Raw genomic sequence first — 23,679 nt, 5'->3', positions numbered from 1 at the left:
CCACTCTCACCACCGTCAGACCATTTCTTCAGAGCTATCAGTGCAAAGAAAAAAGCAACACACCACTCCCGGGAGGGCTCGAACCTCCAACCTTTCGGTTAACAGCCGATCGCGCTAGCCAATTGCGCCACAGAGAGAGTCGTGCTCCACTCTCACCACCGTCAGACCATTTCTTCAGAGCTATCGCCCCAAAGAAAGAAAAAGCGCCGCACCGCCACCGGGAGGGCTCGAACCTCCAACCTTTCGGTTAACAGCCGATCGCGCTAGCCAATTGCGCCACGGAGACAGTCCTGCTCCACTCTCACCACCGTCAGAACATTTCTTCAGAGCTATCAGCCCAAAGAAAAAAAAGCGCCGCACCACCACCGGGTGGGCTCGAAACTCCAACCTTTCGGTTAACAGCCGATCGCGCTAGCCAATTGCGCCATGGAGACAGTCCTGCTCCACTCTCACCACCATCAGAACAAATCTTCAAAGCTATCAGCCTAAAGAAAAAAAGCGCCGCACCCCCACCGGGTGGGCTCGAACCTCCAACCTTTCGGTTAACAGCTGATCACGCAAGCCAATTGCGCCACGGAGACAGTCCTGCTCCACTCTCACCACTATCAGAACATATCTTCAAAGCTATCAGTGCAAAGAAAAAAAAGCGCCGCACCACCACCGGGTGGTGCTCGAACCTCCAACCTTTCGGTTAACAGCCGATCGCGCAAGCCAATTGCGCCACGAAGACAGTCATGCTCCACTCTCACCACCATCAGAACATATCTTCAAAGCTATCAGTGCAAAGAAAAAAAAGCGCCGCACCACCACCGGGTGGTGCTCGAACCTCCAACCTTTCGGTTAACAGCCGATCGCGCAAGCCAATTGCGCCACGAAGACAGTCATGCTCCACTCTCACCACCATCAGAACATATCTTCAAAGCTATCAGTGCAAAGAAAAAAGCAACACACCACTCCCGGGAGGGTTCGAAACTCCAACCTTTCGGTTAACAGCCAATCGCGCTAGCCAATTGCGCCACGGAGACAGTCCTGCTCCACTCTCACCACCATCAGAATATATCATCAAAGCTATCACCACAAAGAAAAAAAAGCGCCGCACCACCATCGGGTGGGCTCGAAACTCCAACCTTTCGGTTAACAGCCGATCGCGCTAGCCAATTGCGCCATGGAGACAGTCGTGCTCCACTCTCACCACCATCAGAACATATCTTCAAAGCTATTACCACAAAGAAAAAAGCAACACACCACTCCTGGGAGGGCTCGAACCTCCAACCTTTCGGTTAACAGCCGATTGCGCAAGCCAATTGCGCCACGGAGACAGTCCTGCTCCACTCTCACCACCATCAGAACATATCTTCAAAGCTATCAGTGCAAAGAAAAAAGCAACACACCACTCCCGGGAGGGCTCGAAACTCCAACCTTTCGGTTAACAGCCGATCGCGCTAGCCAATTGCGCCAGAGACAGTCGTGCTCCACTCTCACCACCGTCAGACCATTTCTTCAGAGCTATCGCCCCAAAGAAAAAAAAAGCGCCGCACCGCCACCGGGAGGGCTCGAACCTCCAACCTTTCGGTTAACAGCCGATCGCGCTAGCCAATTGCGCCACGGAAACAGTCCTGCTCCACTCTCACCACCGTCAGAACATTCTTCAGAGCTATCAGCCCAAAGAAAAAAAAGCGCCGCACCACCACCGGGTGGGCTCGAAACTCCAACCTTTCGGTTAACAGCCGATCGCGCTAGCCAATTGCGCCATGGAGACAGTCCTGCTCCACTCTCACCACCATCAGAACATAACTTGAAAGCTAATACCACAAAGAAAAAAGCAACACACCACTCCCGGGAGGGCTCGAAACTCCAACCTTTCGGTTAACAGCCGATCGCGCTAGCCCATTGCGCCACGGAGACAGTCTTGCTCCCTTCTCACCACCATCAGAACATATCTTCAAAGCTATCAGCCCAAAGAAAAAAAAAGCGCCGCACCACCACCGGGTGGGCTCGAACCTCCAACCTTTCGGTTAACAGCTGATCACGCAAGCCAATTGCGCCACGGAGACAGTGCTGCTCCACTCTCACCACTATCAGAACATATCTTCAAAGCTATCAGTGCAAAGAAAAAAAAGCGCCGCACCACCACCGGGTTGTGCTCGAACCTCCAACCTTTCGGTTAACAGCCGATCTCGCAAGCCAATTGCGCCACGAAGACAGTCATGCTCCACTCTCACCACCATCAGAACATATCTTCAAAGCTATTACCGCAAAAAAAAAAGCAACACACCACTCCCGGGAGGGCTCGAAACTCCAAGCTTTCGGTTAACAGCCGATGGCGCTAGCCCATTGCGCCACGGAGGCAGTCTTGCTCCACTCTCAGCATCATCAGAACATATCTTCAAAGCTATCAGCGCAAAGAAAAAAAAGCGCCGCACCACCACCGGGTGGGCTCGAACTTCCAACCTTTCGGTAGACAGCCGATCGCGCTAGCCAATTGCGCCACGGAGACAGTCCTGCTCCACTCTCACCACCATCAGAACATATCTTCAAAGCTATCAGCGTAAAGAAAAAAGCAACACATCACTCCCGGGAGGGCTCGAAACTCCAACCTTTCAGTTAACAGCCAATCGCGCCAGCCAATTGCGCCACGGAGACAGTCCTGCCCCACTCTCACCACCATCAGAACATATCTTCAAAGCTATCAGCACAAAGAAAAAAAAGCGCCCCACCATCACCGGGTGGGCTCGAACTTCCTACCTTTCGGTTAACAGCCGATTGCGCTAGCTAACTGCGCCACGGAAACAGTCGTGCTCCACTCTCACCACCATCAGAACATATCTTCAAAGCTATCAGCGCAAAGAAAAAAGCAAGACACCACTCCAGGGAGGGCTCGAAACTCCAACCTTTCAGTTAACAGCCAATCGCGCCAGCCAATTGCGCCACGGAGACAGTCCTGCCCCACTCTCACCACCATCAGAACATATCTTCAAAGCTATCAGCACAAAGAAAAAAAAGCGCCCCACCATCACCGGGTGGGCTCGAACTTCCTACCTTTCGGTTAACAGCCGATTGCGCTAGCTAACTGCGCCACGGAAACAGTCGTGCTCCACTCTCACCACCATCAGAACATATCTTCAAAGCTATCAGCGCAAAGAAAAAAGCAAGACACCACTCCAGGGAGGGCTCGAAACTCCAACCTTTCTGTTAACAGCCGATCGCGCTAGCCCATTGCGCCACGGAGACAGTCCTGCTCCACTCTCACAACCATCAGAACATATCTTCAAAGCTATCAGCCCAAAGAAAAAAAAGCGCCATACCACCACCGGGTGGGATCTAACCTCCGACCTTTTGGTTAACAGCCGATCGCGCTAGCCGATTGCGCCATGAAGACAGTCCTGCTCCACTCTCACAACCATCAGAACATATCTTCAAAGCTATCAGCCTAAAGAAAAAAAAGCGCCGCACCACCGGGTGGGCTCAAACTACCAACTTTTCGGTTAACAGCCGATCACGCTAGCCAATTGCGCCACGGAGACAGTCCTGCTCCACTCTCACCACCATCAGAACATATCTTCAAAGCTATCAGCCCAAAGAAAAAAAGCGCCGCACCACCACCGGGTGGGCTTGAACTACCAACTTTTCGGTTAACAGCCGATCACGCTAGCCAATTGCGCCACGGAGACAGTCCTGCTCCACTCTCACCACCATCAGAACATATCTTAAAAGCTATCAGCCCAAAGAAAAAAAAGCCCCGCACAACAACCGGGTGGGCTCGAACCTCCAACTTTTCGGTTAACAGCCGATCACGCTAGCCAATTGCGCCACGGAGACAGTCCTGCTTCACTCTCACCACTATCAGAACATATCTTCAAAGCTATCAGTGCAAAGAAAAAAAGCGCCGCACCACCACCGGGTGGGCTCGAACCTCCAACTTTTCGGTTAACAGCCGATCACGCTAGCCAATTGCGCCACGGAGACAGTCCTGCTTCACTCACACCACCATCATAACATATCTTCAAAGCTATCAGCCCAAAGAAAAAAAAGCGCCGCACCACCACCGGGTGGGCTCGAAACTCCAACCTTTCGGTTAACAGCCGATCGCGCTAGCCAATTGCGCCACGGAGAGAGTCCTGCTCCACTCTCACCACCATCAGAACATATCTTCAAAGCTATTAGTGCAAAGAAAAAAGCAGCACACCACTCCCGGGAGGGCTCGAAACTCCAACCTTTCGGGTAACAGCCGATCGCTCTAGCCAATTGCGCCACGGAGACAGTCTTGCTCCCTTCTCACCACCATCAGAACATAGCTTCAAAGCTATCAGCCCAAAGAAAAAAAAGCGCCGCACCACCACCGGGTGGGCTCGAACCTCCAACCTTTCGGTTAACAGCCGATCACGCAAGCCAATTGCGCCACGGAGACAGTCCTCCTCCACTCTCACCACTATCAGAACATATCTTCAAAGCTATCAGTGCAAAGAAAAAAAAGCGCCGCACCACCACCGGGTGGTGCTCGAACCTCCAACCTTTCGGTTAACAGCCGATCGCGCAAGCCAATTGCGCCACGGAGACAGTCTTGCTCCCTCTCACCACCATCAGAACATATCTTCAAAGCTATCAGCCCAAAGAAAAGAAAGCGCCGCACCACCACCGGGTGGGCTCGAACCTCCAACCTTTCGGTTAACAGCCGATCACGCAAGCCAATTGCGCCACGGAGACAGTCCTCCTCCACTCTCACCACTATCAGAACATATCTTCAAAGCTATCAGTGCAAAGAAAAAAAAGCGCCGCACCACCACCGGGTGGTGCTCGAACCTCCAACCTTTCGGTTAACAGCCGATCGCGCAAGCCAATTGCGCCACGAAGACAGTCCTGCTCCACTCTCACCACCATCAGAACATATCTTCAAAGCTATCAGTGCAAAGAAAAAAGCAACACACCACTCCCGGGAGGGTTCGAAACTCCAAGCTTTCGGTTAACAGCCAATCGCGGTAGCCAATTGCGCCACGGAGACAGTCCTGCTCCACTCTCACCACCATCAGAACATAACATCAAAGCTATCACCACAAAGAAAAAAAAGCGCCGCACCACCATCGGGTGGGCTCGAAACTCCAACCTTTGGTTAACAGCCGATCGCGCTAGCCAATTGCGCCATGGAGACAGTCGTGCTCCACTCTCACCACCATCAGAACATATCATCAAAGCTATTACCACAAAGAAAAAAGCAACACACCACTCCTGGGAGGGCACGAACCTCCAACCTTTCGGTTAATAGCCGATCGCGCAAGCCAATTGCGCCACGGAGACAGTCCTGCTCCACTCTCACCACCATCAGAACATATCTTCAAAGCTATCAGTGCAAAGAAAAAAGCAACACACCACTCCTGGGAGGGCTCAAAACTCCAACCTTTCGGTTAACAGCCGATTGCGTTAGCCCATTTCGCCACGGGGACAGTCGTGCTCCACTCTCACCACCGTCAGACCATTTCTTCAGAGCTATCAGTGCAAAGAAAAAAGCAACACACCACTCCCGGGAGGGCTCGAACTTCCAACCTTTCGGTTAACAGCCGATCGCGCTAGCCAATTGCGCCACAGAGAGAGTCGTGCTCCACTCTCACCACCGCCAGACCATTTCTTCAGAGCTATCGCCCCAAAGAAAGAAAAAGCGCCGCACCGCCACCGGGAGGGCTCGAACCTCCAACCTTTCGGTTAACAGCCGATCGCGCTAGCCAATTGCGCCACGGAGACAGTCCTGCTCCACTCTCACCACCGTCAGAACATATCTTCAAAGCTATCAGCCTAAAGAAAAAAAAGCGCCGCACCACCACCGGGTGGGCTCGAACCTCCAACCTTTCGGTTAACAGCTGATCACGCAAGCCAATTGCGCCACGGAGACAGTCCTGCTCCACTCTCACCACTATCAGAACATATCTTCAAAGCTATCAGTGCAAAGAAAAAAAAGCGCCGCACCACCACCGGGTGGTGCTCGAACCTCCAACCTTTCGGTTAACAGCCGATCGCGCAAGCCAATTGCGCCACGAAGACAGTCATGCTCCACTCTCACCACCATCAGAACATATCTTCAAAGCTATCAGCCCAAAGAAAAAAAAGCGCCGCACCACCACCGGGTGGGCTCGAACCTCCAACCTTTCGGTTAACAGCCGATCACGCAAGCCAATTGCGCCACGGAGACAGTCCTCCTCCACTCTCACCACTATCAGAACATATCTTCAAAGCTATCAGTGCAAAGAAAAAAGCAACACACCACTCCCGGGAGGGTTCGAAACTCCAACCTTTCGGTTAACAGCCAATCGCGCTAGCCAATTGCGCCACGGAGACAGTCCTGCTCCACTCTCACCACCATCAGAATATATCATCAAAGCTATCACCACAAAGAAAAAAAAGCGCCGCACCACCATCGGGTGGGCTCGAACTTCCAACCTTTCGGTTAACAGCCGATCGCGCTAGCCAATTGCGCCACGGAGAGAGTCCTGCTCCACTCTCACCACCATCAGAACATATCTTCAAAGCTATTAGTGCAAAGAAAAAAGCAGCACACCACTCCCGGGAGGGCTCGAAACTCCAACCTTTCGGGTAACAGCCGATCGCTCTAGCCAATTGCGCCACGGAGACAGTCTTGCTCCCTTCTCACCACCATCAGAACATATCTTCAAAGCTATCAGCCCAAAGAAAAAAAAGCGCCGCACCACCACCGGGTGGGCTCGAACCTCCAACCTTTCGGTTAACAGCCGATCACGCAAGCCAATTGCGCCACGGAGACAGTCCTCCTCCACTCTCACCACTATCAGAACATATCTTCAAAGCTATCAGTGCAAAGAAAAAAAAGCGCCGCACCACCACCGGGTGGGCTCGAACCTCCAACCTTTCGGTTAACAGCCGATCACGCAAGCCAATTGCGCCACGGAGACAGTCCTCCTCCACTCTCACCACTATCAGAACATATCTTCAAAGCTATCAGTGCAAAGAAAAAAAAGCGCCGCACCACCACCGGGTGGTGCTCGAACCTCCAACCTTTCGGTTAACAGCCGATCGCGCAAGCCAATTGCGCCACGAAGACAGTCCTGCTCCACTCTCACCACCATCAGAACATATCTTCAAAGCTATCAGTGCAAAGAAAAAAGCAACACACCACTCCCGGGAGGGTTCGAAACTCCAAGCTTTCGGTTAACAGCCAATCGCGGTAGCCAATTGCGCCACGGAGACAGTCCTGCTCCACTCTCACCACCATCAGAACATATCATCAAAGCTATCACCACAAAGAAAAAAAAGCGCCGCACCACCATCGGGTGGGCTCGAAACTCCAACCTTTGGTTAACAGCCGATCGCGCTAGCCAATTGCGCCATGGAGACAGTCGTGCTCCACTCTCACCACCATCAGAACATATCTTCAAAGCTATTACCACAAAGAAAAAAGCAACACACCACTCCTGGGAGGGCACGAACCTCCAACCTTTCGGTTAATAGCCGATCGCGCAAGCCAATTGCGCCACGGAGACAGTCCTGCTCCACTCTCACCACCATCAGAACATATCTTCAAAGCTATCAGTGCAAAGAAAAAAGCAACACACCACTCCTGGGAGGGCTCAAAACTCCAACCTTTCGGTTAACAGCCGATTGCGTTAGCCCATTTCGCCACGGGGACAGTCGTGCTCCACTCTCACCACCGTCAGACCATTTCTTCAGAGCTATCAGTGCAAAGAAAAAAGCAACACACCACTCCCGGGAGGGCTCGAACTTCCAACCTTTCGGTTAACAGCCGATCGCGCTAGCCAATTGCGCCACAGAGAGAGTCGTGCTCCACTCTCACCACCGTCAGACCATTTCTTCAGAGCTATCGCCCCAAAGAAAGAAAAAGCGCCGCACCGCCACCGGGAGGGCTCGAACCTCCAACCTTTCGGTTAACAGCCGATCGCGCTAGCCAATTGCGCCACGGAGACAGTCCTGCTCCACTCTCACCACCGTCAGAACATATCTTCAAAGCTATCAGCCTAAAGAAAAAAAAGCGCCGCACCACCACCGGGTGGGCTCGAACCTCCAACCTTTCGGTTAACAGCTGATCACGCAAGCCAATTGCGCCACGGAGACAGTCCTGCTCCACTCTCACCACTATCAGAACATATCTTCAAAGCTATCAGTGCAAAGAAAAAAAAGCGCCGCACCACCACCGGGTGGTGCTCGAACCTCCAACCTTTCGGTTAACAGCCGATCGCGCAAGCCAATTGCGCCACGAAGACAGTCATGCTTCACTCTCACCACCATCAGAACATATCTTCAAAGCTATCAGCCCAAAGAAAAAAAAGCGCCGCACCACCACCGGGTGGGCTCGAACCTCCAACCTTTCGGTTAACAGCCGATCACGCAAGCCAATTGCGCCACGGAGACAGTCTTGCTCCCTTCTCACCACCATCAGAACATATCTTCAAAGCTATCAGCCCAAAGAAAAAAAAGCGCCGCACCACCACCGGGTGGGCTCGAACCTCCAACCTTTCGGTTAACAGCCGATCACGCAAGCCAATTGCGCCACGGAGACAGTCCTCCTCCACTCTCACCACTATCAGAACATATCTTCAAAGCTATCAGTGCAAAGAAAAAAAAGCGCCGCACCACCACCGGGTGGGCTCGAACCTCCAACCTTTCGGTTAACAGCCGATCACGCAAGCCAATTGCGCCACGGAGACAGTCCTCCTCCACTCTCACCACTATCAGAACATATCTTCAAAGCTATCAGTGCAAAGAAAAAAAAGCGCCGCACCACCACCGGGTGGTGCTCGAACCTCCAACCTTTCGGTTAACAGCCGATCGCGCAAGCCAATTGCGCCACGAAGACAGTCCTGCTCCACTCTCACCACCATCAGAACATATCTTCAAAGCTATCAGTGCAAAGAAAAAAGCAACACACCACTCCCGGGAGGGTTCGAAACTCCAAGCTTTCGGTTAACAGCCAATCGCGGTAGCCAATTGCGCCACGGAGACAGTCCTGCTCCACTCTCACCACCATCAGAACATATCATCAAAGCTATCACCACAAAGAAAAAAAAGCGCCGCACCACCATCGGGTGGGCTCGAAACTCCAACCTTTGGTTAACAGCCGATCGCGCTAGCCAATTGCGCCATGGAGACAGTCGTGCTCCACTCTCACCACCATCAGAACATATCTTCAAAGCTATTACCACAAAGAAAAAAGCAACACACCACTCCTGGGAGGGCACGAACCTCCAACCTTTCGGTTAATAGCCGATCGCGCAAGCCAATTGCGCCACGGAGACAGTCCTGCTCCACTCTCACCACCATCAGAACATATCTTCAAAGCTATCAGTGCAAAGAAAAAAGCAACACACCACTCCTGGGAGGGCTCAAAACTCCAACCTTTCGGTTAACAGCCGATTGCGTTAGCCCATTTCGCCACGGGGACAGTCGTGCTCCACTCTCACCACCGTCAGACCATTTCTTCAGAGCTATCAGTGCAAAGAAAAAAGCAACACACCACTCCCGGGAGGGCTCGAACTTCCAACCTTTCGGTTAACAGCCGATCGCGCTAGCCAATTGCGCCACAGAGAGAGTCGTGCTCCACTCTCACCACCGTCAGACCATTTCTTCAGAGCTATCGCCCCAAAGAAAGAAAAAGCGCCGCACCGCCACCGGGAGGGCTCGAACCTCCAACCTTTCGGTTAACAGCCGATCGCGCTAGCCAATTGCGCCACGGAGACAGTCCTGCTCCACTCTCACCACCGTCAGAACATATCTTCAAAGCTATCAGCCTAAAGAAAAAAAAGCGCCGCACCACCACCGGGTGGGCTCGAACCTCCAACCTTTCGGTTAACAGCTGATCACGCAAGCCAATTGCGCCACGGAGACAGTCCTGCTCCACTCTCACCACTATCAGAACATATCTTCAAAGCTATCAGTGCAAAGAAAAAAAAGCGCCGCACCACCACCGGGTGGTGCTCGAACCTCCAACCTTTCGGTTAACAGCCGATCGCGCAAGCCAATTGCGCCACGAAGACAGTCATGCTCCACTCTCACCACCATCAGAACATATCTTCAAAGCTATCAGTGCAAAGAAAAAAAAGCGCCGCACCACCACCGGGTGGTGCTCGAACCTCCAACCTTTCGGTTAACAGCCGATCGCGCAAGCCAATTGCGCCACGAAGACAGTCATGCTCCACTCTCACCACCATCAGAACATATCTTCAAAGCTATCAGTGCAAAGAAAAAAGCAACACACCACTCCCGGGAGGGTTCGAAACTCCAACCTTTCGGTTAACAGCCAATCGCGCTAGCCAATTGCGCCACGGAGACAGTCCTGCTCCACTCTCACCACCATCAGAATATATCATCAAAGCTATCACCACAAAGAAAAAAAAGCGCCGCACCACCATCGGGTGGGCTCGAAACTCCAACCTTTCGGTTAACAGCCGATCGCGCTAGCCAATTGCGCCATGGAGACAGTCGTGCTCCACTCTCACCACCATCAGAACATATCTTCAAAGCTATTACCACAAAGAAAAAAGCAACACACCACTCCTGGGAGGGCTCGAACCTCCAACCTTTCGGTTAACAGCCGATTGCGCAAGCCAATTGCGCCACGGAGACAGTCCTGCTCCACTCTCACCACCATCAGAACATATCTTCAAAGCTATCAGTGCAAAGAAAAAAGCAACACACCACTCCCGGGAGGGCTCGAAACTCCAACCTTTCGGTTAACAGCCGATCGCGCTAGCCAATTGCGCCAGAGACAGTCGTGCTCCACTCTCACCACCGTCAGACCATTTCTTCAGAGCTATCGCCCCAAAGAAAAAAAAGCGCCGCACCGCCACCGGGAGGGCTCGAACCTCCAACCTTTCGGTTAACAGCCGATCGCGCTAGCCAATTGCGCCACGGAGACAGTCCTGCTCCACTCTCACCACCGTCAGAACATTCTTCAGAGCTATCAGCCCAAAGAAAAAAAAGCGCCGCACCACCACCGGGTGGGCTCGAAACTCCAACCTTTCGGTTAACAGCCGATCGCGCTAGCCAATTGCGCCATGGAGACAGTCCTGCTCCACTCTCACCACCATCAGAACATAACTTGAAAGCTATTACCACAAAGAAAAAAGCAACACACCACTCCCGGGAGGGCTCGAAACTCCAACCTTTCGGTTAACAGCCGATCGCGCTAGCCCATTGCGCCACGGAGACAGTCTTGCTCCCTTCTCACCACCATCAGAACATATCTTCAAAGCTATCAGCCCAAAGAAATAAAAAGCGCCGCACCACCACCGGGTGGGCTCGAACCTCCAACCTTTCGGTTAACAGCTGATCACGCAAGCCAATTGCGCCACGGAGACAGTGCTGCTCCACTCTCACCACTATCAGAACATATCTTCAAAGCTATCAGTGCAAAGAAAAAAAAGCGCCGCACCACCACCGGGTTGTGCTCGAACCTCCAACCTTTCGGTTAACAGCCGATCTCGCAAGCCAATTGCGCCACGAAGACAGTCATGCTCCACTCTCACCACCATCAGAACATATCTTCAAAGCTATTACCGCAAAGAAAAAAGCAACACACCACTCCCGGGAGGGCTCGAAACTCCAAGCTTTCGGTTAACAGCCGATGGCGCTAGCCCATTGCGCCACGGAGGCAGTCTTGCTCCACTCTCAGCATCATCAGAACATATCTTCAAAGCTATCAGCGCAAAGAAAAAAAAGCGCCGCACCACCACCGGGTGGGCACGAACTTCCAACCTTTCGGTAGACAGCCGATCGCGCTAGCCAATTGCGCCACGGAGACAGTCCTGCTCCACTCTCACCACCATCAGAACATATCTTCAAAGCTATCAGCGTAAAGAAAAAAGCAACACATCACTCCCGGGAGGGCTCGAAACTCCAACCTTTCAGTTAACAGCCAATCGCGCCAGCCAATTGCGCCACGGAGACAGTCCTGCCCCACTCTCACCACCATCAGAACATATCTTCAAAGCTATCAGCACAAAGAAAAAAAAGCGCCCCACCATCACCGGGTGGGCTCAAACTTCCTACCTTTCGGTTAACAGCCGATTGCGCTAGCTAACTGCGCCACGGAAACAGTCGTGCTCCACTCTCACCACCATCAGAACATATCTTCAAAGCTATCAGCGCAAAGAAAAAAGCAAGACACCACTCCAGGGAGGGCTCGAAACTCCAACCTTTCAGTTAACAGCCAATCGCGCCAGCCAATTGCGCCACGGAGACAGTCCTGCCCCACTCTCACCACCATCAGAACATATCTTCAAAGCTATCAGCACAAAGAAAAAAAAAGCGCCCCACCATCACCGGGTGGGCTCGAACTTCCTATCTTTCGGTTAACAGCCGATTGCGCTAGCTAACTGCGCCACGGAAACAGTCGTGCTCCACTCTCACCACCATCAGAACATATCTTCAAAGCTATCAGCGCAAAGAAAAAAGCAAGACACCACTCCAGGGAGGGCTCGAAACTCCAACCTTTCTGTTAACAGCCGATCGCGCTAGCCCATTGCGCCACGGAGACAGTCCTGCTCTACTCTCACAACCATCAGAACATATCTTCAAAGCTATCAGCCCAAAGAAAAAAAAGCGCCATACCACCACCGGGTGGGATCTAACCTCCGACCTTTTGGTTAACAGCCGATCGCGCTAGCCGATTGCGCCATGAAGACAGTCCTGCTCCACTCTCACAACCATCAGAACATATCTTCAAAGCTATCAGCCTAAAGAAAAAAAAGCGCCGCACCACCGGGTGGGCTCAAACTACCAACTTTTCGGTTAACAGCCGATCACGCTAGCCAATTGCGCCACGGAGACAGTCCTGCTCCACTCTCACCACCATCAGAACATATCTTCAAAGCTATCAGCCCAAAGAAAAAAAGCGCCGCACCACAACCGGGTGGGCTTGAACTACCAACTTTTCGGTTAACAGCCGATCACGCTAGCCAATTGCGCCACGGAGACAGTCCTGCTCCACTCTCACCACCATCAGAACATATATCAAAGCTATCAGCCCAAAGAAAAAAAGGCGCCGCACAACCACCGGGTGGGCTCGAACCTCCAACTTTTCGGTTAACAGCCGATCACGCTAGCCAATTGCGCCACGGAGACAGTCCTGCTTCACTCTCACCACTATCAGAACATATCTTCAAAGCTATCAGTGCAAAGAAAAAAAGCGCCGCACCACCACCGGGTGGGCTCGAACCTCCAACTTTTCGGTTAACAGCCGATCACGCTAGCCAATTGCGCCACGGAGACAGTCCTGCTTCACTCACACCACCATCACAACATATCTTCAAAGCTATCAGCCCAAAGAAAAAAAAGCGCCGCACCACCACCGGGTGGGCTCGAAACTCCAACCTTTCGGTTAACAGCCGATCGCGCTAGCCAATTGCGCCACGGAGAGAGTCCTGCTCCACTCTCACCACCATCAGAACATATCTTCAAAGCTATTAGTGCAAAGAAAAAAGCAGCACACCACTCCCGGGAGGGCTCGAAACTCCAACCTTTCGGGTAACAGCCGATCGCGCTAGCCAATTGCGCCAGAGACAGTCGTGCTCCACTCTCACCACCGTCAGACCATTTCTTCAGAGCTATCGCCCCAAAGAAAAAAAAGCGCCGCACCGCCACCGGGAGGGCTCGAACCTCCAACCTTTCGGTTAACAGCCGATCGCGCTAGCCAATTGCGCCACGGAGACAGTCCTGCTCCACTCTCACCACCGTCAGAACATTCTTCAGAGCTATCAGCCCAAAGAAAAAAAAGCGCCGCACCACCACCGGGTGGGCTCGAAACTCCAACCTTTCGGTTAACAGCCGATCGCGCTAGCCAATTGCGCCATGGAGACAGTCCTGCTCCACTCTCACCACCATCAGAACATAACTTGAAAGCTATTACCACAAAGAAAAAAGCAACACACCACTCCCGGGAGGGCTCGAAACTCCAACCTTTCGGTTAACAGCCGATCGCGCTAGCCCATTGCGCCACGGAGACAGTCTTGCTCCCTTCTCACCACCATCAGAACATATCTTCAAAGCTATCAGCCCAAAGAAATAAAAAGCGCCGCACCACCACCGGGTGGGCTCGAACCTCCAACCTTTCGGTTAACAGCTGATCACGCAAGCCAATTGCGCCACGGAGACAGTGCTGCTCCACTCTCACCACTATCAGAACATATCTTCAAAGCTATCAGTGCAAAGAAAAAAAAGCGCCGCACCACCACCGGGTTGTGCTCGAACCTCCAACCTTTCGGTTAACAGCCGATCTCGCAAGCCAATTGCGCCACGAAGACAGTCATGCTCCACTCTCACCACCATCAGAACATATCTTCAAAGCTATTACCGCAAAGAAAAAAGCAACACACCACTCCCGGGAGGGCTCGAAACTCCAAGCTTTCGGTTAACAGCCGATGGCGCTAGCCCATTGCGCCACGGAGGCAGTCTTGCTCCACTCTCAGCATCATCAGAACATATCTTCAAAGCTATCAGCGCAAAGAAAAAAAAGCGCCGCACCACCACCGGGTGGGCTCGAACTTCCAACCTTTCGGTAGACAGCCGATCGCGCTAGCCAATTGCGCCACGGAGACAGTCCTGCTCCACTCTCACCACCATCAGAACATATCTTCAAAGCTATCAGCGTAAAGAAAAAAGCAACACATCACTCCCGGGAGGGCTCGAAACTCCAACCTTTCAGTTAACAGCCAATCGCGCCAGCCAATTGCGCCACGGAGACAGTCCTGCCCCACTCTCACCACCATCAGAACATATCTTCAAAGCTATCAGCACAAAGAAAAAAAAGCGCCCCACCATCACCGGGTGGGCTCAAACTTCCTACCTTTCGGTTAACAGCCGATTGCGCTAGCTAACTGCGCCACGGAAACAGTCGTGCTCCACTCTCACCACCATCAGAACATATCTTCAAAGCTATCAGCGCAAAGAAAAAAGCAAGACACCACTCCAGGGAGGGCTCGAAACTCCAACCTTTCAGTTAACAGCCAATCGCGCCAGCCAATTGCGCCACGGAGACAGTCCTGCCCCACTCTCACCACCATCAGAACATATCTTCAAAGCTATCAGCACAAAGAAAAAAAAGCGCCCCACCATCCCCGGGTGGGCTCGAACTTCCTATCTTTCGGTTAACAGCCGATTGCGCTAGCTAACTGCGCCACGGAAACAGTCGTGCTCCACTCTCACCACCATCAGAACATATCTTCAAAGCTATCAGCGCAAAGAAAAAAGCAAGACACCACTCCAGGGAGGGCTCGAAACTCCAACCTTTCTGTTAACAGCCGATCGCGCTAGCCCATTGCGCCACGGAGACAGTCCTGCTCTACTCTCACAACCATCAGAACATATCTTCAAAGCTATCAGCCCAAAGAAAAAAAAGCGCCATACCACCACCGGGTGGGATCTAACCTCCGACCATTTGGTTAACAGCCGATCGCGCTAGCCGATTGCGCCATGAAGACAGTCCTGCTCCACTCTCACAACCATCAGAACATATCTTCAAAGCTATCAGCCTAAAGAAAAAAAAGCGCCGCACCACCGGGTGGGCTCAAACTACCAACTTTTCGGTTAACAGCCGATCACGCTAGCCAATTGCGCCACGGAGACAGTCCTGCTCCACTCTCATCACCATCAGAACATATCTTCAAAGCTATCAGCCCAAAGAAAAAAAGCGCCGCACCACAACCGGGTGGGCTTGAACTACCAACTTTTCGGTTAACAGCCGATCACGCTAGCCAATTGCGCCACGGAGACAGTCCTGCTCCACTCTCACCACCATCAGAACATATATCAAAGCTATCAGCCCAAAGAAAAAAAGGCGCCGCACAACCACCGGGTGGGCTCGAACCTCCAACTTTTCGGTTAACAGCCGATCACGCTAGCCAATTGCGCCACGGAGACAGTCCTGCTTCACTCTCACCACTATCAGAACATATCTTCAAAGCTATCAGTGCAAAGAAAAAAAGCGCCGCACCACCACCGGGTGGGCTCGAACCTCCAACTTTTCGGTTAACAGCCGATCACGCTAGCCAATTGCGCCACGGAGACAGTCCTGCTTCACTCACACCACCATCACAACATATCTTCAAAGCTATCAGCCCAAAGAAAAAAAAGCGCCGCACCACCACCGGGTGGGCTCGAAACTCCAACCTTTCGGTTAACAGCCGATCGCGCTAGCCAATTGCGCCACGGAGAGAGTCCTGCTCCACTCTCACCACCATCAGAACATATCTTCAAAGCTATTAGTGCAAAGAAAAAAGCAGCACACCACTCCCGGGAGGGCTCGAAACTCCAACCTTTCGGGTAACAGCCGATCGCTCTAGCCAATTGCGCCACGGAGACAGTCTTGCTCCCTTCTCACCACCATCAGAACATATCTTCAAAGCTATCAGCCCAAAGAAAAAAAAGCGCCGCACCACCACCGGGTGGGCTCGAACCTCTAACCTTTCGGTTAACAGCCGATCACGCAAGCCAATTGCGCCACGGAGACAGTCCTCCTCCACTCTCACCACTATCAGAACATATCTTCAAAGCTATCAGTGCAAAGAAAAAAAAGCGCCGCACCACCACCGGGTGGTGCTCGAACCTCCAACCTTTCGGTTAACAGCCGATCGCGCAAGCCAATTGCGCCACGAAGACAGTCCTGCTCCACTCTCACCACCATCAGAACATATCTTCAAAGCTATCAGTGCAAAGAAAAAAGCAACACACCACTCCCGGGAGGGTTCGAAACTCCAAGCTTTCGGTTAACAGCCAATCGCGGTAGGCAATTGCGCCACGGAGACAGTCCTGCTCCACTCTCACCACCATCAGAACATATCATCAAAGCTATCACCACAAAGAAAAAAAAGCGCCGCACCACCATCGGGTGGGCTCGAAACTCCAACCTTTGGTTAAGAGCCGATCGCGCTAGCCAATTGCGCCATGGAGACAGTCGTGCTCCACTCTCACCACCATCAGAACAAATCTTCAAAGCTATTACCACAAAGAAAAAAGCAACACACCACTCCTGGGAGGGCACGAACCTCCAACCTTTCGGTTAATAGCCGATCGCGCAAGCCAATTGCGCCACGGAGACAGTCCTGCTCCACTCTCACCGCCATCAGAACATATCTTCAAAGCTATCAGTGCAAAGAAAAAAGCAGCACACCACTCCCGGGAGGGCTCGAAACTCCAACCTTTCGGGTAACAGCCGATCGCGCTAGCCAATTGCGCCAGAGACAGTCGTGCTCCACTCTCACCACCGTCAGACCATTTCTTCAGAGCTATCGCCCCAAAGAAAAAAAAGCGCCGCACCGCCACCGGGAGGGCTCGAACCTCCAACCTTTCGGTTAACAGCCGATCGCGCTAGCCAATTGCGCCATGGAGACAGTCCTGCTCCACTCTCACCACCATCAGAACATAACTTGAAAGCTATTACCACAAAGAAAAAAGCAACACACCACTCCCGGGAGGGCTCGAAACTCCAACCTTTCGGTTAACAGCCGATCGCGCTAGCCCATTGCGCCACGGAGACAGTCTTGCTCCCTTCTCACCACCATCAGAACATATCTTCAAAGCTATCAGCCCAAAGAAATAAAAAGCGCCGCACCACCACCGGGTGGGCTCGAACCTCCAACCTTTCGGTTAACAGCTGATCACGCAAGCCAATTGCGCCACGGAGACAGTGCTGCTCCACTCTCACCACTATCAGAACATATCTTCAAAGCTATCAGTGCAAAGAAAAAAAAGCGCCGCACCACCACCGGGTTGTGCTCGAACCTCCAACCTTTCGGTTAACAGCCGATCTCGCAAGCCAATTGCGCCACGAAGACAGTCATGCTCCACTCTCACCACCATCAGAACATATCTTCAAAGCTATTACCGCAAAGAAAAAAGCAACACACCACTCCCGGGAGGGCTCGAAACTCCAAGCTTTCGGTTAACAGCCGATGGCGCTAGCCCATTGCGCCACGGAGGCAGTCTTGCTCCACTCTCAGCATCATCAGAACATATCTTCAAAGCTATCAGCGCAAAGAAAAAAAAGCGCCGCACCACCACCGGGTGGGCTCGAACTTCCAACCTTTCGGTAGACAGCCGATCGCGCTAGCCAATTGCGCCACGGAGACAGTCCTGCTCCACTCTCACCACCATCAGAACATATCTTCAAAGCTATCAGCGTAAAGAAAAAAGCAACACATCACTCCCGGGAGGGCTCGAAACTCCAACCTTTCAGTTAACAGCCAATCGCGCCAGCCAATTGCGCCACGGAGACAGTCCTGCCCCACTCTCACCACCATCAGAACATATCTTCAAAGCTATCAGCACAAAGAAAAAAAAGCGCCCCACCATCACCGGGTGGGCTCAAACTTCCTACCTTTCGGTTAACAGCCGATTGCGCTAGCTAACTGCGCCACGGAAACAGTCGTGCTCCACTCTCACCACCATCAGAACATATCTTCAAAGCTATCAGCGCAAAGAAAAAAGCAAGACACCACTCCAGGGAGGGCTCGAAACTCCAACCTTTCAGTTAACAGCCAATCGCGCCAGCCAATTGCGCCACGGAGACAGTCCTGCCCCACTCTCACCACCATCAGAACATATCTTCAAAGCTATCAGCACAAAGAAAAAAAAGCGCCCCACCATCACCGGGTGGGCTCGAACTTCCTATCTTTCGGTTAACAGCCGATTGCGCTAGCTAACTGCGCCACGGAAACAGTCGTGCTCCACTCTCACCACCATCAGAACATATCTTCAAAGCTATCAGCGCAAAGAAAAAAGCAAGACACCACTCCAGGGAGGGCTCGAAACTCCAGCCTTTCTGTTAACAGCCGATCGCGCTAGCCCATTGCGCCACGGAGACAGTCCTGCTCCACTCTCACCACCATCAGAACATATCTTCAAAGCTATCAGCCCAAAGAAAAAAAGCGCCGCACCACAACCGGGTGGGCTTGAACTACCAACTTTTCGGTTAACAGCCGATCACGCTAGCCAATTGCGCCACGGAGACAGTCCTGCTCCACTCTCACCACCATCAGAACATATATCAAAGCTATCAGCCCAAAGAAAAAAAGGCGCCGCACAACCACCGGGTGGGCTCGAACCTCCAACTTTTCGGTTAACAGCCGATCACGCTAGCCAATTGCGCCACGGAGACAGTCCTGCTTCACTCTCACCACTATCAGAACATATCTTCAAAGCTATCAGTGCAAAGAAAAAAAGCGCCGCACCACCACCGGGTGGGCTCGAACCTCCAACTTTTCGGTTAACAGCCGATCACGCTAGCCAATTGCGCCACGGAGACAGTCCTGCTTCACTCACACCACCATCACAACATATCTTCAAAGCTATCAGCCCAAAGAAAAAAAAGCGCCGCACCACCACCGGGTGGGCTCGAAACTCCAACCTTTCGGTTAACAGCCGATCGCGCTAGCCAATTGCGCCACGGAGAGAGTCCTGCTCCACTCTCACCACCATCAGAACATATCTTCAAAGCTATTAGTGCAAAGAAAAAAGCAGCACACCACTCCCGGGAGGGCTCGAAACTCCAACCTTTCGGGTAACAGCCGATCGCTCTAGCCAATTGCGCCACGGAGACAGTCTTGCTCCCTTCTCACCACCATCAGAACATATCTTCAAAGCTATCAGCCCAAAGAAAAAAAAGCGCCGCACCACCACCGGGTGGGCTCGAACCTCTAACCTTTCGGTTAACAGCCGATCACGCAAGCCAATTGCGCCACGGAGACAGTCCTCCTCCACTCTCACCACTATCAGAACATATCTTCAAAGCTATCAGTGCAAAGAAAAAAAAGCGCCGCACCACCACCGGGTGGTGCTCGAACCTCCAACCTTTCGGTTAACAGCCGATCGCGCAAGCCAATTGCGCCACGAAGACAGTCCTGCTCCACTCTCACCACCATCAGAACATATCTTCAAAGCTATCAGTGCAAAGAAAAAAGCAACACACAACTCCCGGGAGGGTTCGAAACTCCAAGCTTTCGGTTAACAGCCAATCGCGGTAGGCAATTGCGCCACGGAGACAGTCCTGCTCCACTCTCACCACCATCAGAACATATCATCAAAGCTATCACCACAAAGAAAAAAAAAGCGCCGCACCACCATCGGGTGGGCTCGAAACTCCAACCTTTGGTTAAGAGCCGATCGCGCTAGCCAATTGCGCCATGGAGACAGTCGTGCTCCACTCTCACCACCATCAGAACAAATCTTCAAAGCTATTACCACAAAGAAAAAAGCAACACACCACTCCTGGGAGGGCACGAACCTCCAACCTTTCGGTTAATAGCCGATCGCGCAAGCCAATTGCGCCACGGAGACAGTCCTGCTCCACTCTCACCGCCATCAGAACATATCTTCAAAGCTATCAGTGCAAAGAAAAAAGCAACACACCACTCCCGGGAGGGCTCAAAACTCCAACCTTTCGGTTAACAGCCGATTGCGTTAGCCCATTTCGCCACGGGGACAGTCGTGCTCCACTCTCACCACCGTCAGATCATTTCTTCAGAGCTATCAGTGCAAAGAAAAAAGCAACACACCACTCCCGGGAGGGCTCGAACCTCCAACATTTCGGTTAACAGCCGATCGCGTAAGCCAATTGCGCCACGAAGACAGTCCTGCTCCACTCTCACCACCGTCAAAACATTTATTCAAAGCTATCAGCCCAAAGAAAAAAAAGCGCCGCACCACCACCGGGTGGGCTCGAAACTCCAACCTTTCGGTTAACAGCCGATCGCGCTAGCCAATTGCGCCATGGAGACAGTCCTGCTCCACTCTCACCACCATCAGTACATATCTTAAAAGCTATTACCACAAAGAAAAAAAGCAACACACCACTCCCGGGAGGGCTCGAAACTCCAACCTTTCGGTTAACAGCCGATCGCGCAAGCCAATTGCGCCACGGAGACAGTCCTGCTCCACTCTCACCACCATCAGAACATATCTTCAAAGCTATCAGCGCAAAGAAAAAAGCAACACACCACTCCCGGGAGGGCTTGAAACTCCAACCTTTCGGTTAACAGCCGATCGCGGTAACCCATTGCGCCACGGGGACAGTCTTGCTCCACTCTCACCACCATCAGAACATATCTTCAAAGCTATCAGTGCAAAAAAAAGCGCCGCACCACCACCGTGTGGGCTCGAACCTCCAACCTTTCGGTTAACAGCCGATTGCGCAAGCCAATTGCGCCACGGAGACAGTCCTGCTCCACTCTCACCACCGTCAAAACATTTATTCAGAGCTATCACCCCAAAGAAAAAAAAGCGCCGCACCACCACCGGGGGGGGCTCGAAACTCCAACTTTTCGGTTAACAGCCGATCGCGCTAGCCCATTGCGCACGGAGACAGTCTTGCTTCACTCTCAACACCATCAGAACATATCTTCAAAGCTATCAGCGCAAAGAAAAAAGCAACACACCACTCCCGGGAGGGCTTGAAACTCCAACCTTTCGGTTAACAGCCGATCGCGGTAGCCCATTGCGCCACGGGGACAGTCTTGCTCCACTCTCACCACCATCAGAACATATATTCAAAGCTATCAGAACAAAGAAAAAAAAGTGCCGCACCACCAACGGGTGGGCTCGAACCTCCAAACTTTCGGTTAACAGCCAATCGCGCTAGCCAATTGCGCCACGGAGACAGTCCTGCTCCACTCTCACCACCATCAGAACATATCTTCAAAGCTATCAGCGCAAAAAAAAGCAACACACCACTCCCGGGAGGTCTCGAAACTCGAACTTTTCGGTTAACAGCCGATCGCGCTAGCCCTTTGCGCCACGGAGACAGTCTTGCTTCGCTCTCACCACCATCAGAACATATATTCAAAGCTATCAGCGCAAAGAAAAAAGCAACACACGACTCCCGGGCGGGCTCGAAACTCCAACCTTTCGGTTAACAGCCGATCGGGCTAGCCCATTGCGCCACGGAGACAAACTTGCTCCCTTCTCACCTCCATCAGAACATATCTTCAAAGCTATCAGCCCAAAGAAAAAAAAGCGCCGCACCACCACCGGGTGGGCTCGAACCTCCAACCTTTCGGTTAACAGCCGACCGCACTAGCCGATTGCGCCATGGAGACAGTCGCGCTCCACTCTTACTACCATCGGAACATATCTTCAAAGCTATCAGCACAAAGAAAAAAGCAACACACCACTACCGGGAGGGCTCGAACCTCCAACTTTTCGGTTAACAGCCAATCGCGCTGGCCAATTGCGCCACGGAGACAGTCCTGCTCCACTCTCACCACCATTAGAACATATCTTTCAAGCTATCAGCCCAAAGAAAAAAAAGCGCCGCACCACCACCAGGTGGGCTCGAACCTCCAAACTTTCGGTTAACGGCCGATCGCACTAGCCAATTGCGCAACGGAGACAATCGTGCTCCACGCTCACCACCATCAGAAAATATCTTCAAAGCTATCAGCGCAAAGAAAAAAGCAACACACCCCACCGGGAGGGCTCGAACCTCCAACCTTTCGGTTAACAGCCGATCGCGCTAGCCAATTGCGCCACGGAGACAGTCCTGCTCCACTCTCACCACCGTCAGAACATTTCTTCAGAGCTATCAGCCCAAAGAAAAAAAAGCGCCGCACCACCACCGGGTGGGCTCGAAACTCCAACCTTTCGGTTAACAGCCGATCGCGCTAGCCAATTGCGCCATGGAGACAGTCCTGCTCCACTCTCACCACCATCAGAACATAACTTGAAAGCTATTACCACAAAGAAAAAAGCAACACACCACTCCCGGGAGGGCTCGAAACTCCAACCTTTCGGTTAACAGCCGATCGCGCTAGCCCATTGCGCCACGGAGACAGTCTTGCTCCCTTCTCACCACCATCAGAACATATCTTCAAAGCTATCAGCCCAAAGAAAAAAAAGCGCCGCACCACCACCGGGTGGGCTCGAACCTCCAACCTTTCGGTTAACAGCTGATCACGCAAGCCAATTGCGCCACGGAGACAGTCCTGCTCCACTCTCACCACCGTCAGAACATTTCTTCAGAGCTATCAGCCCAAAGAAAAAAAAGCGCTGCACCACCACCGGGTGGGCTCGAAACTCCAACCTTTCGGTTAACAGCCGATCGCGCAAGCCAATTGCGCCACGAAGACAGTCATGCTCCACTCTCACCACCATCAGAACATATCTTCAAAGCTATCAGTGCAAAGAAAAAAGCAACACACCACTCCCGGGAGGGTTCGAAACTCCAACCTTTCGGTTAACAGCCAATCGCGCTAGCCAATTGCGCCACGGAGACAGTCCTGCTCCACTCTCACCACCATCAGAATATATCATCAAAGCTATCACCACAAAGAAAAAAAAGCGCCGCACCACCATCGGGTGGGCTCGAAACTCCAACCTTTCGGTTAACAGCCGATCGCGCTAGCCAATTGCGCCATGGAGAAAGTCGTGCTCCACTCTCACCACCATCAGAACATATCTTCAAAGCTATTACCACAAAGAAAAAAGCAACACACCACTCCTGGGAGGGCTCGAACCTCCAACCTTTCGGTTAACAGCCGATTGCGCAAGCCAATTGCGCCACGGAGACAGTCCTGCTCCACTCTCACCACCATCAGAACATATCTTCAGAGCTATCGCCCCAAAGAAAAAAAAAGCGCCGCACCGCCACCGGGAGGGCTCGAACCTCCAACCTTTCGGTTAACAGCCGATCGCGCTAGCCAATTGCGCCACGGAGAC

General features: G+C 52.4%; 7 non-coding genes across 7 annotated transcripts; all 7 read right to left on the bottom strand.

Moving 5' to 3' along the window:
• Window positions 1–212: 212 nt before the first annotated feature.
• TRNAN-GUU (transfer RNA asparagine (anticodon GUU)) lies at window positions 213–286 on the bottom strand. The gene has a single exon. It is a non-coding gene; the product is annotated as a tRNA-Asn (tRNA).
• A 5,373-nt stretch (window positions 287–5,659) lies between these two features.
• Window positions 5,660–5,733, bottom strand: TRNAN-GUU (transfer RNA asparagine (anticodon GUU)). Its single transcript has one exon. It is a non-coding gene; the product is annotated as a tRNA-Asn (tRNA).
• A 2,136-nt stretch (window positions 5,734–7,869) lies between these two features.
• On the bottom strand, window positions 7,870–7,943 carry TRNAN-GUU (transfer RNA asparagine (anticodon GUU)). Its single transcript has one exon. It is a non-coding gene; the product is annotated as a tRNA-Asn (tRNA).
• Window positions 7,944–9,639: 1,696 nt separating this feature from the next.
• On the bottom strand, window positions 9,640–9,713 carry TRNAN-GUU (transfer RNA asparagine (anticodon GUU)). Its single transcript has one exon. It is a non-coding gene; the product is annotated as a tRNA-Asn (tRNA).
• A 1,104-nt stretch (window positions 9,714–10,817) lies between these two features.
• Window positions 10,818–10,891, bottom strand: TRNAN-GUU (transfer RNA asparagine (anticodon GUU)). Its single transcript has one exon. It is a non-coding gene; the product is annotated as a tRNA-Asn (tRNA).
• A 2,720-nt stretch (window positions 10,892–13,611) lies between these two features.
• TRNAN-GUU (transfer RNA asparagine (anticodon GUU)) lies at window positions 13,612–13,685 on the bottom strand. The gene has a single exon. It is a non-coding gene; the product is annotated as a tRNA-Asn (tRNA).
• A 9,920-nt stretch (window positions 13,686–23,605) lies between these two features.
• On the bottom strand, window positions 23,606–23,679 carry TRNAN-GUU (transfer RNA asparagine (anticodon GUU)). Its single transcript has one exon. It is a non-coding gene; the product is annotated as a tRNA-Asn (tRNA).

Source organism: Rhipicephalus microplus, unplaced genomic scaffold (genome assembly GCF_043290135.1).
Source record: "Rhipicephalus microplus isolate Deutch F79 unplaced genomic scaffold, USDA_Rmic scaffold_13, whole genome shotgun sequence".
NCBI classification, from domain to species: Eukaryota; Metazoa; Arthropoda; class Arachnida; order Ixodida; family Ixodidae; genus Rhipicephalus; species Rhipicephalus microplus.
The sequence above is the reverse complement of the archived record's forward strand: the minus strand, read 5'-3'. Positions and strand labels throughout refer to the sequence as shown.